The sequence below is a fragment of the Acinonyx jubatus genome, chromosome B3 (assembly GCF_027475565.1).
Source record: "Acinonyx jubatus isolate Ajub_Pintada_27869175 chromosome B3, VMU_Ajub_asm_v1.0, whole genome shotgun sequence".
NCBI lineage: Eukaryota > Metazoa > Chordata > Mammalia > Carnivora > Felidae > Acinonyx > Acinonyx jubatus.
The window spans coordinates 61,584,473-61,600,089 of record NC_069386.1 but is presented as its reverse complement, the minus strand read 5'-3'; the positions used below and the strand labels follow the sequence as shown (position 1 = coordinate 61,600,089).

The window sequence follows — 15,617 nt, the reverse complement described above, 5'->3', positions numbered from 1 at the left end:
CTCTAGCCACAGCAAAGCCCACTCAGCACAATTCCCAAGGATGACCAAGAATGCCCTCTGTCCTAGAGGAGCACATGGGACTAGAGTTGGGATGAACCCAGAACTGTCTCCCATTCCATTAATCCCCATACCTGGCTCCAGTAGGAAGAAAATGGCCCAGCTGAGGGGGTATTGCCTCCTTACAAAAGGTGACTCCAAGCCTAGGGGTCTCGAATGTATGCAGAGCTGAGCAGCAGCCAGTACCCAGAGGCTGTGGAGTGCCAAACAGCAGGCTGGCAGAGTGGCAGCTGGCTGGGCTAGGAGGGAGCAGAGGATAAAGGCGAGGACGTAGGAAGCAGGAGAGGAACCGGCAGCCTGGGTTTGAGGCTCAGGAAGGGCTCTGGAGGGCTGGCTTTCTTAAACCTGCCCACCTGTATGGGAGGGCGGGGCAGGGAGAAGGTGGAGACTCTGAGGGACTGTGTTCTGTATGCAAACAGTCCCAGAGATGCCTGTAACGCACTGTTTCCTGGGTGCAGAAGGTAGGGGGGACTTGTGGGAAACTGTCTTGTGGCCTGAAGCAGAGCCCTCCCCATAGGATTTTCTCCACACCGTAAGTGGGGAGGCCCAGGATTCGGGAGCAGTTCCCGACGTGGGCAGTACTGCAAACCTCATAAACAGGCATTCTGCCGCCTGCCCCTCAAAGAGGTAGGCTAGCCAACAGGTTGGAAGGGAGCATGGAAAATGGAAGCTTTAGAAGCAGAAAGAGCTCTCAACTTCCTGAAGCCCAGCTGGCCCTGCTGCCCGAGGTGAGCAGACTGACTGGAAGCTGTCTGTCCCCTTCTGAGCTCTGCCTCAGGGCCCTCTCGGGGCTAAGGTGAGATGTGGGGGATGTGAGATAAAGGGGAATTTGTCTTTTCTTGGCCAGATGCGGGCTCCAGGCAACACTTGGTGATGACACTTGGCACCTGGTTCTGGCTCACTGGCTTGCAGGCAGGGAACAGGACTGCCTGACTACAAAACGCCGCCACGGGTGGTGGGGACAGGGTGCAGGGGAAAGTGCTGACAAATGAAGGACCAGGCCTTTGCCGTGGGGAGCTTATAGCTCTTCCCCGTGAGTGGAAAGGGCAGCTGAGTCTGGAGGCCACCCCACCAGAAACCAGCTGAGCTACAGATCAGCCATGATCAGCAACAGGTGGCAGCATCCTCTTGCCCACCCTGGGCCCCAGACTCATTGCTGAAGCTGTCGGCCGTGACCCATCCAGTCCAGAACATTTATAAATTTAGACCGATGCTGGGAGATGGTTCTCAACATAGAACTTAACAAAGATGGACAAAGACAGATTAGCTGAGAAAGTGGAGCAAAAGAAGAAGCCGCTTGAACAGTAACGGGCAGAGGACGCACGCTCAAGGAGATACACAAGTGCAAGAAGAGGGAGAAGGCTGGAAAGAAATGCGGTGCCACTCCAGTTTTTCCCAAATAGCAAATTGTCTGCCACTGAGTTTCTCTAAGGAATGACTGGAGTCTGTCGTTCAAGGAAACCTGAGTTTCCTTCTCCATCTGAGATCTAGATTCAGGCCTTGAGGACTTAAAACAGGCTGTAGACAGTGAAGGAACCAAGAGGCCTGGTCCCACTTCTCTCTGCGCCTGAAATTTTGTCACGTGTTGGCCCCGATTCCTTGAAGAACTGTATACTCATGAGCCCCATCTGAAAGCACAAACTCGGAGGGGCTTCATGCAGGGGGCCAGACCAGAGACCCCAGGGGACTTCTTGATCACTCTGGCAGATGACTTAGAAATGCCCAGGCACCATAAGGTTCAGACTCAGAGACTTTTTGCTTTTTCTGCCAAAGTTCTATGGATTTAGGAAAGTTAATCCGGGTTCTTTCACCTGAAAGAACAAGGTAAAACCAAAGCACAGCATACTTTCATATGCTGGGGGGAAATCAGCATGCAAAAAAGGGTTCCCCCATAACTGCATGGAGCCACATTAGCCCCAGCAAAGGGACACTCATGCTGGCCAGCATTTTCTATAAAACCTCATTGTAACACATCAGTCAGTGCAGAGACCCATGTCTTTACAGAGGGAGGACGATAACCTTTTTTGTACATCTGTGGGTTTTCTGTGGCAACCATCCCCCCTCAGAAGTGCTCCCTCAGTCAGCAAACACTAGTATCTTTCTGCTTGGCTCTGGTTTGCCCGTGTCAAAGCACTCAGGCCCCTGCGCCTCTGGCTAACAGGATGGAGCCTGATGTGTGTCCTCTTGCATACTCAGGCTGCTCAGGATGTGGAGAGGGGGGCCTCTGGGTGCTCAGAGAAGCAGGTCCAGAAAGGTCTGGTCAGCTAGTGAGTTGTTCTGATCTCTGGTACCAGTGCAGCAGGGACCCAGCCCGCTCCACCTCAGGGCAAATAGCTACCAGCCGGTCACCTTTACTCAAGGCCTCCTGCTGTCTGCGTGCATGTCCTAGCTCCTGAAGGCTGCAGCAGCAGCAGAGTTAGAACTGGGAGGACTGGTTCTCTGGTTCAGCTTCCTGGCCTGGAGCCTTCGGCCTCCATTTTCTTTCTTTTAGCTTCAAATGAGGAATTGCACAGGAAGGCACAGAGGGTGGAGGGAGCCAGGGGGCCATTTATTCCACAGCCTCATGTGCTTCCACAGTGCAGTCTGGGGTCAGGGGGGTGGGGTGCAGAGGAGGAAAGGACTGCTCCCAAAAGGAGATGGCCACCTTAGATTGCTAGAGCACATTCAAGCCAAAAGGAGTCCCTAAGAATGTCTGATCAAGCCCCATAATATTATAGAGGAAGGCAGAGGCCCAGAGAAGGAAAGTGGGTCCCGAGATTGCATAGCTAACTGATGGCAGAGCCTTGGTTTCAGGCTTTGAGGGTCCCCACTTCCCAGTCCAGGACTCTCTCACTGCCCAGACTACCTTTCTATCTGCAGTAACATCAAAGGTGACCCTGCAGGCAAGGGCAGACAAAAGCTGCAGAGGCTTGAGGAGACAGCCTGGCCCAAAACACTAGGAGGCCAGAGGGGTCCTGATGCTCCTGTGTGCCTCCTGCCCTAACAGGGGACTGGCCCTGACACACACACACACACACACACACACACACACACACCCCACCTGGGCTGCCCTGCTCCTGCAGCTCATTCAACAGGCAGCCCCAGCTCAGCCCATGCTCACTCATCAGCGCCCCCCAAGGAGAGGCTTTGCCCCTCCCCCGCAGCCTCCCCTCCTGGACACTCTACGATAAACAGATCCAGCTAATTCATAAATGGATTGACTCAAGTTCTCCTTGTCCCAGGAAGCATTTTACATTTGAACCATAAGGCTGGCAGTGTCTTAAGCCAAGGAAGAGAAGAATGATGAATGTGTCTAGGAATGAGAGATTCTGGGGCAGAAGTCAGGAAAACACAGGAGACCCTTTACTTCCGGTACTTACTTACTTTTCACCAGCATATCCTATGACCACAGGCAGGAAATTAAATGTCCAATGGCCACTATCACAGGTCAGATCCCAGAAGCAAGAGGCCTGTTGCCTGTCATCTGTCACCCTGTTACCAGGCCACAGCTGGACTTCTCTTTTCCACTCTAGTGGGTCTTGCTGGAAGGTGGTGTGTCTGGGATCCAGAAAGGTGGAGAGAGTTGGGGTCTCATACCCTGGAGAGGGACAAAGCCAGGACTGGGGGCAAGAATGCAAGGCCAGGAGCGAGCATGCGTGCAGAGCTCCTGTGGAGGAAAGGATGGGCAGACAGGCGGAGCTGCCCCCACACAGTCCATCATCCCGGCAAAGGCCGTTATGGCAGCCACTAGTGAGGACATGCCAGTGCACACCAGGACCCCGCCATGTAAGTGTTCACATAAAGTTCCCATGGGCCACCATCCCTGTGGTAATCAAGGTGTGGGCAGAGATTAAGGAAGGAAAGACCCTGAGAAGGGATGGCAGTAGCCGCCTGGGCCCCTCCAGGCCCCTCTAAACACAGTCCAGCCCAGTCAAGCGGCAGTTAGATAGGCCACGCCTTCTAACCCTGACCCAGGGCGGATGCAGAAGGCAGCGTTCTAAGAGCACTGCAGCTGGATGGCCAGTGCTGCCAAGAGGTCACACAGCCCAGAATGTGCGGCCTTTGTGCACTTAGAGCGAAGGTGTTGCACCCAGAGGGTTGTGGATGGGGCTTGAGCAACCAACATCATGTTTCCTCAGACTCTTCCCTTCCTGGGGCTCTGGCCTGTGCTCGTACCCAGTCAGGCACAAGCCTTCTGCTTCCCCCCTCCCCCCCCCACCCCCCCCCCCCCCCGGCCTTCCTGAAAGTTGGGCCCTGGGATCTAGGACATGGGTGCCGGTCACGGCCATGCCCCAGCCTCAGACCAGGGATGACTGCTACAGGCTGAGCGGAGAGAGGAAAGACAATGAAGCGTTTCCATTCAAGCGGCTTCCAGCTGTTAGTTCTGGCAGCAAAAATGCCAGCCGGAGAGCTGAACTGCCAGCAACAGACATTTGGATGGAACTTTGGAGTCCATTAGGAGCAAGGGCTGCAAAGTGATCATAGTGAGAAGATATTAAATGAATTCATCATGTCTCTAAAGTGAGTGTCCTTGGCATCTAGGTGGCTCTTTCTGTTTCCAGCCCTGCCCAGAGTAGCTCATGCCCCCATGTAACTGGCAAGGCAGCCACAGCCTGCTGTGTCCCTGCTTGAGCCCCTTGAAGTGGGTGGACAGTGGCCTCTGCATCTGGTGGCTTGCTCACATGACCAGGCCCCTTGGGCACTGCCAGGCAAGTTCAGCCTCCAGTGTCAGTTTGCGTTTGGGGTGGACAGGCCTATGTACTCCCATTGGCATAGGAAACCTAGTACAGATGCAGAATCTGAGAGAAAGGCAGGCAGAGAGAGGCTGGAGGCCTCTGGCTGTGGTGGTTTCCCTCTGCTAAGGTTCAGGATGGCACAAGGACACATCTGCCCAGCAGCTGGACAGATAGACTCTTCCCAAACACCTAACTGGGCCCAGACAGTGCTGCCACCTAGGGCTAGGGTTTTCTCTTTTGGATATGTAGTAGATAGACCTATTAGGTTGATGTAGTAGCAAGTTCTCCTGGAGGATCCTGGGATTCAGCCCCTTTGGCACCAAAACTGGGCTCTCGTGCTCCCTGTGGCAGCTGGGTACATACATGGAGCGGGGGAGGGAAGTGTCCACCTTGCTCCCTTTAGCAGCTATGAGGGCTGTGGGTCAACAACCTCTCGCCCTGACCGGGGGATGCAGGTCCTCGGGACTCTGGTTCCCCAATGCTCTGGACCTCATCATTCCATCACCTTCCCAAGACAGACGGACACTGTCTCCCCTGTTCTACACATCAAGAAACCGACACTGAGGCATGCTGGAAGCCTAGAGAGGCAGAGGACTCCAATCCTGCAAGAACCCATGGTCCCTTCGGAGGGGCCGTCTCCCTCTCCTGCCTAGCAGCCCCAAGGGCTCGGCAATGTCAGCTCCCTCCATTCACGCTCCCAGACCCTCCCTAGGGCATTTGCACCTGCCTCCTGGCCCCATCAGCAGAAACACGTGGGCAGTCCCATCAGGTGAGGGGCACTGGCCCAGGCCATCCCACAAGCAGGAAGGGACAGGGGTTGAGCACCCTGGAAGAGAAGGAGGGGAAGGGGTCTTTTCCCAAGTGTGCCTCTCTCCTAGGGCTGAGGACTGCAGGGTGAGTGCAGAAGCCCCCTCTGCCCCACATGCCCAGTGCCACGTGGGGATCCTCATGCTCTGATCAGAAATGGTGCAGGGATATTCCCCACATATGCTCTGTGTCACATGACTGGCGCTTGCTGGGTGGTGGTCAGGGTTGGCACAAGGAGGCAAACGTTCCCCCACCAACTGTTCACTGACACTTGACCTCACATAGTCAAGTCACATCAGACAGTCCTTGGAACTAGGGACCTCTGGGCAGCGCAGATAAGAGAATGGGCTAGGGGCAGATGTACTTGGGTTGAAATTTTGGTTCTACGCTCAGTCACTACAAGACCTTGAGCAAGTTCCTTCACCACCCTGAGCCTGTTTCCTTGTGTGTAAAGTGAGAATATAATAGTATAGTACTTCTGTGCTGGGCGGTTGTAAAGACTTGAGTGAGATAGTATGTGGGAATGGCTTAGCATGGGGCTAGCCCAATGGAAGCATTCACTAATTGGCAGGCATTTTATTTCTATTATTAGAGGAGGGCAGATTCACCTAGAGAAACGAGCCCTGGAAGGAATAAGTGAGCTTGTCAGCAATTCTTGATCCCCAGGAAGCTTCTCGAGTCACGGAACAGAAAGGTGCAGGGGAAGGATAATGTGTTGTTGTTTCTAAACCACAAGTAGATCCGTATCTTTCCTCTCTGGCCCTAACCTGGGCTCTCAGCCCTGGCAGTAGGTGCTCGGATGTTACAACAGGCCCCACAGGCTGAGAGCTAGCTAGCTGGGAAGCACTCGCCCAGCCCAGTGTGCCTGCCCCGATGCCCTCTCAGACAGTACTGCTTGGCCAATGCCCCAGAGCTGGCGAGGCTCCAGCAGCATCGCCCAGGGTGAAATGTCAGCTTTCAGTGTCCCTGGCCAGAGCTCCTGCCCCATTTGTAGAATGGCAGTGCATGGACAAGCAGAAGGCCTATGTCAGCCACCAGGGCTCTTCAAATAAGGGTGTGCCTGGTCCTTTTCTCTGTGCTCAGCACTGCAACCTGGGAACAGGGCCAGAGGGAGGCACATGGACGCTGGAGGAGACACTGTCCCCCAGAGTGTTCCTGCCACTGCCTGGGCGAGGCTGAGTCAGGCGTGGATCAGAAGAGGATGGGGTGGGGGTGGGGGTACTCACATACCAGAATTGACCACTCAGGATCCATTCTGCACATACCAGTTGTCCCAATTTGCAAATGGTCATTGAACCCAGTGCAGCAGACCCACCTGTAGATGTGACTCGAAGTGCAGAAACTTGGGGTTGGGATGGGTCCAAGAGGTCTTGTCTAGTATCCAGGATGGGAACCTTTTCTCTAGCATATCTGACGGATAGTTATCTCGGTTCTTGCATACCTACAGTGATGGGGCATGCATTGCCTTCTATGTCAGTTATATTTGGGAGTCTCCACCCTCCTCCAGCTCCAAACCCCATCTCTGCTCCCAAAGGACGCCAGGGTTCCCTAGACTCACTCCTAAAGGGTGAGGATGGGACTTGCCTAGTAGCCTTTCTGCGACACCCACGCTTGGATTCAAACCAAATCAAATACCAGTTCAATTCTGATAATATTCTAATGCCCACACTTTATTGTAGCTCAACAGTTCAAACTGCTTGGGGCTCTGGTTTGGGTATAGAAGTTATTTGTATTAAAAGAAAATAATTCACGCGCGCATTTGTGAGTCAGGAAAAAATCTTTAAGGGTGTTGATTCTAGGTTCAACAACGCAGCACAGTTCATTCTAGCTTGGTTCACCGTTCATTTCAAATCCCCCACAACCACTTCCCCGAACCCTCCCACCCAGCACACCCTGCTTCCAGTAGCCAGCAGTCAGCCAGTGCTCCTACATCGCTAGGTACTTAATCTGTGGGGAAAGCCATACGTGTGTACCAGCTGCCCCTGCCCTGCCACATGGTCCCATCAGCCTAGGCTCAGCAGGCAGCTTCCTGGAGGGAGCAGGCCACAGGAGATCAGGGGTTGGCTCATGAGGTCAGGCCTCAGTGTTACCCTGTCAGAGGAAAGAGAAAGAATCCACTTGGGAAAGACACAGAGAGGAGGAGGGAAGACAGAAGGTAAGGAGAGGAGCAGAGTGCATGGAGGAGGGCAGCGGGGGTACCAGCCATTAGCTGCCCAGCTTCTACACCACTAACCCAGGGCTCACAGGGACAGCATCTCCGCAGGCACCACCGTTATGCTTCCTCCCCCCAACCCCCGGGAGGGGGGGCTGTAGTGTAGCCAGACAGAGTGCGGGTGTTTGGGGCTGGCAAATTCCCACTAGCCACCTTAGCTCGATTTGGCAGGAGGCTATAGTAAACCATGCATAAACAATAGAGCCTACGTGTAAATGCTTTATCTATAAATTGCACTGATATATCTAAAGAAATCAGTGAACAAAAATGATACATGGCAATAGGACCTCGATTAATAACAAAAGTTTGAGGCACCCAACAATGACAATAATCCCAGCACTGTCCTCAGTCCCACTCTGTGACACTGGTAGTCACCCAGCCACTGCTTGGGGGCAGCCATTTAGGGTCTAGGTATACCGAATTTCCAAGCCAGAATGCCCTCAGCATTCAGTCAGATACAGCCCTCTCTGGGGGCCCAAGTCTAGAAGAGCAAGTCCCTTGTGTAGGGAAGTGACAGGCACACGGCCTCTGCCCCTCACCCACAACAAACATACCCTCTACTTTAAAAGAAGCAGGGTAAAGGGCAAGCAGGAGTGAGCCATTCCCAATGGCCATCATGCTCCTAGGCCAGGGAACTGCTGGGGACTGCTGCGGACAGCCAGGGGAGGCCAGCTCGGTAACCAGGCGCATTCTCTGGGAGGGCAGGGCTCCTGGAAGCTCTCTTTTTCCCAGAGGTCCCCTACCGGGGAATCCTGAGGCCACAGGTTCTCAGCACTGAGCAGGTTCTGACAAGGGAATTGGAATCTATTTAAATCCTGGCTTTCCTGCCTGCTCAAGAGAACTACCCGAAAATAGTCTCAGGGCCTTGTCCAGATGGGACTGACAGGCCAAAATGCCAGATTTTAGGCCTCCAGCTGAGGCTCCCCAGGGTGTGTAGGTGGGTGCACTCAGCCCCCTGCACCTCTGAATATCCGGGAGGAGTCGGCAAGGCAGCCTCCAGATGTGCATCTGCAATGCAAATTAATGGGCTAATCGCACAGCGAGGCGCTCAGCGGATAATCCAGGTCAGGCCTCTGCGCGGCCGTCCAGGGGGCCATGGGGCCACCGGCAGGTCGCAGCGGGCCCGACCGAGATCAGGACCCCGAGGCGAAGTACCGGCCGGAGCCGGGGCAGAGCACTTAGAGGAAAAGGCTAGAGAAGGGGGACCCCCCCCTCGGGCAGACAGAGGCTCCCGGCCGCGGCCCCGGCACCCCTTGCCGACTTTTCCCGGGCTTTGTGTTCGCCTTGTCCTACCTGAGGCCACACCCTGAAATCAAACTCGCGGCCAGGTGAAGCCGGCGCTGCACAAACAAGTAAGTGCGGCCTGTCTTCGTCGTTCTAGGCGCCGAGGTCCCTCCCGCGGAGGGCGGGCCCGGCTCCCGCGGCCGCTTCGAGCTCTCCAGGGACTTCCCGCTCGGCAGGTGGGTGCCCCGGCCACCCCGCGAGGCTGGCGACCCCTTCCCGGGCTGGGGCCGGGACGCGCGGACCGGTCTCCCCGCCCGCACGGCCCCCTTTCCCCGCGCTTTCATTCCCCAAAGTTCAGGGCTGGCCGGCGCCCTGTGCGCGCAGGAGCGGCCGTGGGGAGGGCGCCGCGCGGAGGGGCCCTGAGCGCCAGGACCGAGAGCTGGCGCAGCTGGGAGCGCGACCGACCTCCGCGTGTGCGCCGGCGCTTCCGGCCTGGCTGCCGCGGCTGCTGAGGCGCGGGGCTGGGGGATTCGCGTCCCGGAGGGCACCCCACTCCCGCCCAGGAGGTGGGGCCGGTGACCGCGCCGGCTCGGAGCGCGGTGGGGACAGGGGCCTGAAGCGGTGCTGCGCTCACTGCCCCTCCTCCCCGTGCTCTGCGTGGGGAGCCCGCCACCTCCCCTTGTACCTGAGATGGTGGCTCGGTCGGGAGGCAGGCCTGGGGCGGTTCCGAATTCTGGCCAGTCGCAACATCCGTGGAGACATGTACTACATATTTCACGATGAATTTCTGATCTGTTTCCACCCAGGCCTCGGACTGCGGGCCAGGGAGGGTCCTCAGTCTTCCCTCTCCTCGGTGCCTGAGAGCTCTGCCCACTGAAGGGTGAGGAGTCAGGAGGAAGAGCAGGGGAGGAAGGCAGCCAGGAGGTGAGTGAGGAACCTTCAGCCCTGGTAGGGTGTCCAGCAGCCTTCTCAAGACCTCCTTGAGAGACAGGCTGGAAGGGTCAGTGGGCAGGCAGGTGCCCCCCCTGGGATGGCCCATTCTTGGTACTGTCAGGCAGGGGCAGTGGCCCTTTCTAGGTGCCATTTCTCAGTCCTTAATGAATGTGCATTGCTACTTACACCAGCCCAGCCCACATGCCCCACCTGCCCCTGACCCAGCCTCTGCTGTCACCGGGTGTGATGCCTGTCTGGGGCAAGTCAGTGTCAGCAAGCCTGGTGTGCTGAATTTATGCTTGGGAAAGAGGCTCCCAAACAGGAAGGGCAGTAGCAGGCCCCGTGTCTGTGCTGAGCAGGCCAGGAGTCAGCTCCAGGCAGAGGTCCTGTTTGGCCAATTCCAGCCGCTAGCTCATTCCCCAGATCTCCAACCTGCTAAAATCCATCCAGCTTTTCTCACAATGGGTGAGTGGCACCCTATCTGGGATGTAGATGCTGCTAGGAACACCAAGGGCTAAGATATAAAGAGCTTCCGGGGTGTGGGATGTGTTTTCTGTGTCTTGCCCTATTCTGGTGTGTTTTTGGCTCCCCTGACTTGTTTTTCTAGGTGGGGGAAGAGAGGGAGGTCAGGTCTATGTCTGCCCTCGGATCTTTTGGAACTGAGCAGCATATACTATCATACCGCAAGTTCTCCTCAGGCCATACATAGGACAGTAGCTGAGAACACATTTGGAACCAGAAAGAGCTGGGTTCGAATCCTGGCTTGGCCTTTTATTCCCTAAGCAAGTTGTTTTACTTCTCTCTAAACTTTATATGAAACAGAGCAGTCGTGCCTTCCTCATAAGACAGTTGTGAGAAGTCACAGTGATAAAGAATAAATGTAGACCACCCCCAGCTGTGAGCCACCTCCCAGCCTCCAGTATTACTTTGGAAATGTTAAACTACCTGAACCCTCCCCTCTTGGAGAACTTTGAGAACGGTCTGGTTCTGTGTCAGGAGCTTGTGAAGGGGTTAGAGCAAGCCATGAGAGTAAAGTAAAAGTAGATGGTCCATACAGGGCAGGTAGTGAGGTGGCCTAGGGAAGGGGCCATTTCTGGAAGAGGGTCCAGCTTTAGAGACAGAGATAGCAGTATGTTCTGTACATGTGACAGGTACTCACATGTCCATGGGTGCCCCTGGACACACTGTTGCCACAGGGCTGCCTAGGACAGAGGGGGCCTCTGCCCTCAGTGGCTGTGTGATCTGGGGCAGGTCATTTGACTTTTCTGGGCACCAGGCATGTTAGAAGAGCTTGGAGTCAGAGACATGGGGTTTGAATACCAGCTTACCACTTACCATCTCGGACAGTCTTACTCTCTGAGCCTCAGTTTCTTCACCTGTAAAACAAAGCTCATAATATCTACCCTGTAGTGTCATGACCATTAAACGCACTAATAAAAAGCACCTAGAACAGGGTCTGACACGTGCTAGGCACTTTACACCTGCACGTGTGTAGTATATTCCAGAAAGCTTTCCGCCTTCCTCTCCCAGCCACCTTCCATCTTTAAGATGCATCCAGTAAAGCAGGTGTGAGCCATCTCACAGTAATGTGAGTGTAAAATGAAGAGAACAAGACAGAGACATAGAAAGTTAAGGGCTGTAAAACAGAAGTCTTTTTGTGTGATTAGGGGCCTTAATCCTGTGACTAGGGGACTCTAGAGGTTCTTCTGGCTAGGCCCCAAGGACTCTGTGATGAGGGCTCAGGCCCCTGCATGTGGAGGCTGCTGAGAAGCTGGAATAGTGATAGAGATGCCTGGCCTGCAGCCCTCCCCGGAAGGCCATTCTTCACTCTTCCCTTGGACATAACCCCATGCCCAGGAAAGCCCAGTGCTGTGGATTCTAAGTACACTGAACATAGGTCAGAGGGCTGCTCTGGCTTGAGCCGCTGCTGGACTGCAACAGAGATGCTGGCCCCCGAGGCGGGCCTGAGTCAATATTGACCTTCCTGGCTGGCCAGCCTGGCTCTTCGGCCTCTCATTCAGTTGGAGTGTTGACACAAGAGGTTGAATGAGATTTATTATCATATTCTTTTCAAGAACAGCTCCTGTATCTCTCCCCTGGGGATTCACTGGGACCTGTAGTGTGGGAATGGTGACAAGAGCAGGGAGTCCAGACATTTTGGCTTGTGTGCATAGTGCCCTCTGCCCTGCATCCTCAGCTTCTCTCTGGGCCTGTCCAGTGGGACAGCAAAACCTCAGGGGACTGCTCAGCATCCTGGGGACACTGTGCTTCGAGCAGTGGTGGTTAGGGGCACAGCCTGGGTCTAGGGCCCACCCATCCTGCAGGTGACAGCTGGGCAGAAGTACAAATGAAATTCTTTCCAGCCCCTTCCCCCTAGTGAAACTTCGGGGGGCCAGGAAATGGTGCTGGGATGCCACCTCTCCTGATTCACATTATGTGATGAGGGGCAGATGGCAGGCCCAGACCCCTTCTAGAGGCTGAGGGAGGATAGAGATCAGCTTCATACAAAGGATGAGCGGCAAGGGGACAGAAGGACAGAGGGCAGGGGCCTCAGGAAGGAGGAAGAGCCCCCATCACCGAGTGTATTCAAACAGGGCACAAGAGCAGGTACAGACACCTCCCTGTCAGGAATGCCACCAAGTGACTGAAAGTTGGCCAGGGATGGAGGGGAGGCCAGACTCCTCGAGCAAGTGCCATAGCACGTGCATCACCATCTCTTCTGTTGGGCAGTGAAGATCAGGGTGGGGTAGTCTGATGTGTAGCCACATCTCTTTGGAAGAGCAAGCCACACTGCATGAGACTGAGCATTTTGTTTTATTCACCATGGTCCCTAGAACCCGGAGCAGAGTCAATGCACAGTAAATGAATTTATTGAATCAATGAATGAATAACATAATTTTATATCTAAATGAACTCCAGAAGGTAAGTTTTGAGAAAAATATTCCTGGCCAGTAAGAATCCTTCAGTGAAAGGCTGGCTTCTGTCCATGGTCTTCTCAATCAGGGGGCCAGTGAGGCCTGTCATTCTTCACAGAAAGACGTGTGGGATGACAGTTCCCAAAGAGTGTTATCAAGAGGGCAGACAACCCATTGACAAATCTCTGGGTGGAAGGGCCCAGCTCTGGGGGTGACACGGTCCTTTGAAGGCCAGTCTGTGACTGGATGGTGGCAGTAGTGGAGGTACCTTTCTAAGTGCTGTAGAACGCAGGGGGCTTACCTCTATGTCGGCGCCATGATTCTACAATAGTTCCTTTCCCAAGGCCTCATGAATGGGCCTGAGAATGACACAAGGTGTTGTGCTCCTGCCTGCAGCAGTGTTCACATCAGGTCGGATAGACACAAGTCTCCCCTTCTTTGCTGCTCTCCTTGGGCAAATGACTTAATCTCCGTAACATGGGTTTCCTCATCTGCATAATGGGTACAGTGATAGTCCTGCGTTATATAAAGGCTTGTGGTAAGGAGATCCTGTCTGTGACATGATCAGCCCAGAGCCTGGTGCTTACAGTCCGCACTCCCTGAGTGATGACTGACTGAGTGGGTATTTACTCAAAATACCTAAAATTGCTCCTTGAGTTGCAGCAGGTACTGTTTCTCTCCTCACCGTACCTGGAGTAGTGAGCTGGCAGAGGTGAATGAGTCCACTCCCTGGTCACCACCAGAAATGCTACAGCCTAAGAAGGAGGAGAGCAGGCCAAGGTCACATGAAGGAACTTAGGAACCCCACGCTCTGGGGCCATGCCGAGCCGGCACTCAGCTCTGATAAGCAGACAGTGAGCCTCCCTCAGCGGAAGCCCATGTGTCTCTCCACTCTGGCTCACTGGCACTTGGAGTGGGCCCAGGGTGCAGCTGCCTTCTCATTTCCCCATCGCCCATGAAGGGGAATCCCACCAGCCTCATTCCTTTTAAAAAAATTTTTTTAATGTTTATTATTTTTGAGAGAGACAGAGAGAGAGAGAGAGAGAGAGAGAGAGAGAGAGAGACAGAGCATGAGCAAGTTATGTAGCCTCTCTAGAGTTATGTAGCTTCATCTAGAGTTGTGGGTAATAATGATAATTCCTACCTCCCTCCGGTTGTAGTGAGAATTAAGTGAATTGATCCTTGGAAAGAGCCTAGCACATTTCTTTTCTGGCCTCTGCTCCTCTGACACGACAGTCATACCATACCCGTCAGTGACGCTGGGCCTGTGGCTCCCTGAACTCTCCCACCAGCTCCACCCTTGGGTTTACTGGGTGTGGCAGCATTTCCTCCAGAAAGCCTCTGCCAGGAACTGACAGGCTTCCCATCTGCCAGAGTCTGGCTGGAGGAAACAGCCTCAGCAGGAGCTCTGCCTGGAGAGCTTCCTTCTCAAACTGGTTTGGGCAGGGTTCTTTGCTCCTGGTGCTGGGCATCCCCCTCTGGTCCAGTCAGGGGCCAGCCAGCCAGCAGGTGATGTCTGCAGACATTCAGAAAAGGAGAGTTCCAGGGGTGCCTGGGTAGCTCAGTTAGTTAAGCATCCAGCTCTTAATTTTGGCTCACGTCATGATCTCACCGTTCATGGGTTTGAGCCCCTCATCACACTCTGTGCTGACAGTGGGGAACCTGCTTGGGATTCTCTGTCTCCTTTTCTCTCTGCCCCTCCCCAGCTCATGCATGCATGCACTCGCTTGCGTGCTCTCTCTCTCTCTCTCTCTCTCTCTTAAAAATAAATAAATAAATGTTTAAAAAAGAAGAAGGAGAAGAAGAGGAAAGTTCAAAGCATTCCTCAATCACAAGGATGGATCCCAGCCTAGAAAAGAACCCTCAGCCTCTCCCTCCCCTGTATGGGGATGAGGTGTCAGACAGGAGGCGCTGGGTCAGCGAAGGCCACACTGAGCCTGAGCTGGTGCTCTGCTTCTGCCCAGTTGCCCTTCAGAGTGTCAGGTCCAGGGGGTTTCCATTGAATTAGGCAGGAGGAAAGGCAGGGGCTGGCTCTCAGAGGAAGAATCCTCCTCCTCCCTTGTTCCCCCTCCCTCCTCAGGGGTATCTTCTTTGAGGAAAGCCCCTCTGCTGGGTGAATGGAGTGTGGATGCACAGAGGTGGAGATACTGGGATGGCAACTTTAAAGGCTGGCATGGGCTGATTTACCACTGCGGCCTCATGGTTGAGGCAGCAACCACCTTCCTTCAGCCCCTGGGCCCTTGGTCTTGGGTCAGAAGGTAGGAAACTGGGGTAGAAAATGGAGATCTAGAAATGGCCAGTCGAGGCCCCTGTCTGGGCAGGTGATGTGCTCCAAGGACACAGGCCCTGCGGAGAGATGCAGGATGTCTTTGTCTCAGGTGTTTCCACACCCAGTGACCTGGCAACATTGGACACTTGAGTGGATGAGTATGTCTCTTAGAAACTCAGTTCTCATGATCACTCTTTAAACATGTTTTGTTTTCTTTAGAAGGAGATCTCGGAAAGGATCCCCTACTCCTAACCTTTGCCATCAAGAATTAGGCTTTGGACAAAGGAAACCTTGGTAGTTCCGTTTGTCTCTGGGACCCATGGGTGTGAAGGTTTTGGCCCCAGCAGACCAGCAGCTCCAGGAGAGCTCACCAAACTTGGGACCCCATGCAGTCACCCACACTGGACCTGGGGCAGGCAATGGCCTGTCTGTGGGTTTCCCCTTCTCCCATCCCCCCATCACCACCTCCAGCTTATTATTTTACC

At 54.4% G+C, this 15,617-nt stretch overlaps 1 protein-coding gene across 5 annotated transcripts in view; it reads left to right on the top strand.

Annotated features, from left to right (window-relative positions):
- Positions 1–15,617, top strand: part of PAK6 (p21 (RAC1) activated kinase 6) — a 35,792-nt gene that overhangs the window by 2,607 nt on the left and 17,568 nt on the right. For 2 of the 5 annotated variants that reach the window (XM_053224170.1, XM_053224169.1), the window contains exon 3: positions 9,822–9,939. The gene's annotated coding sequence lies outside the window, so the exon portion shown is untranslated. Of the gene's footprint in view, positions 1–6,789; positions 9,252–9,821; positions 9,940–15,617 lie in introns of those variants that run through there. The other 3 variants (XM_053224168.1, XM_027066923.2, XM_027066921.2) reach the window with 3 other exon arrangements.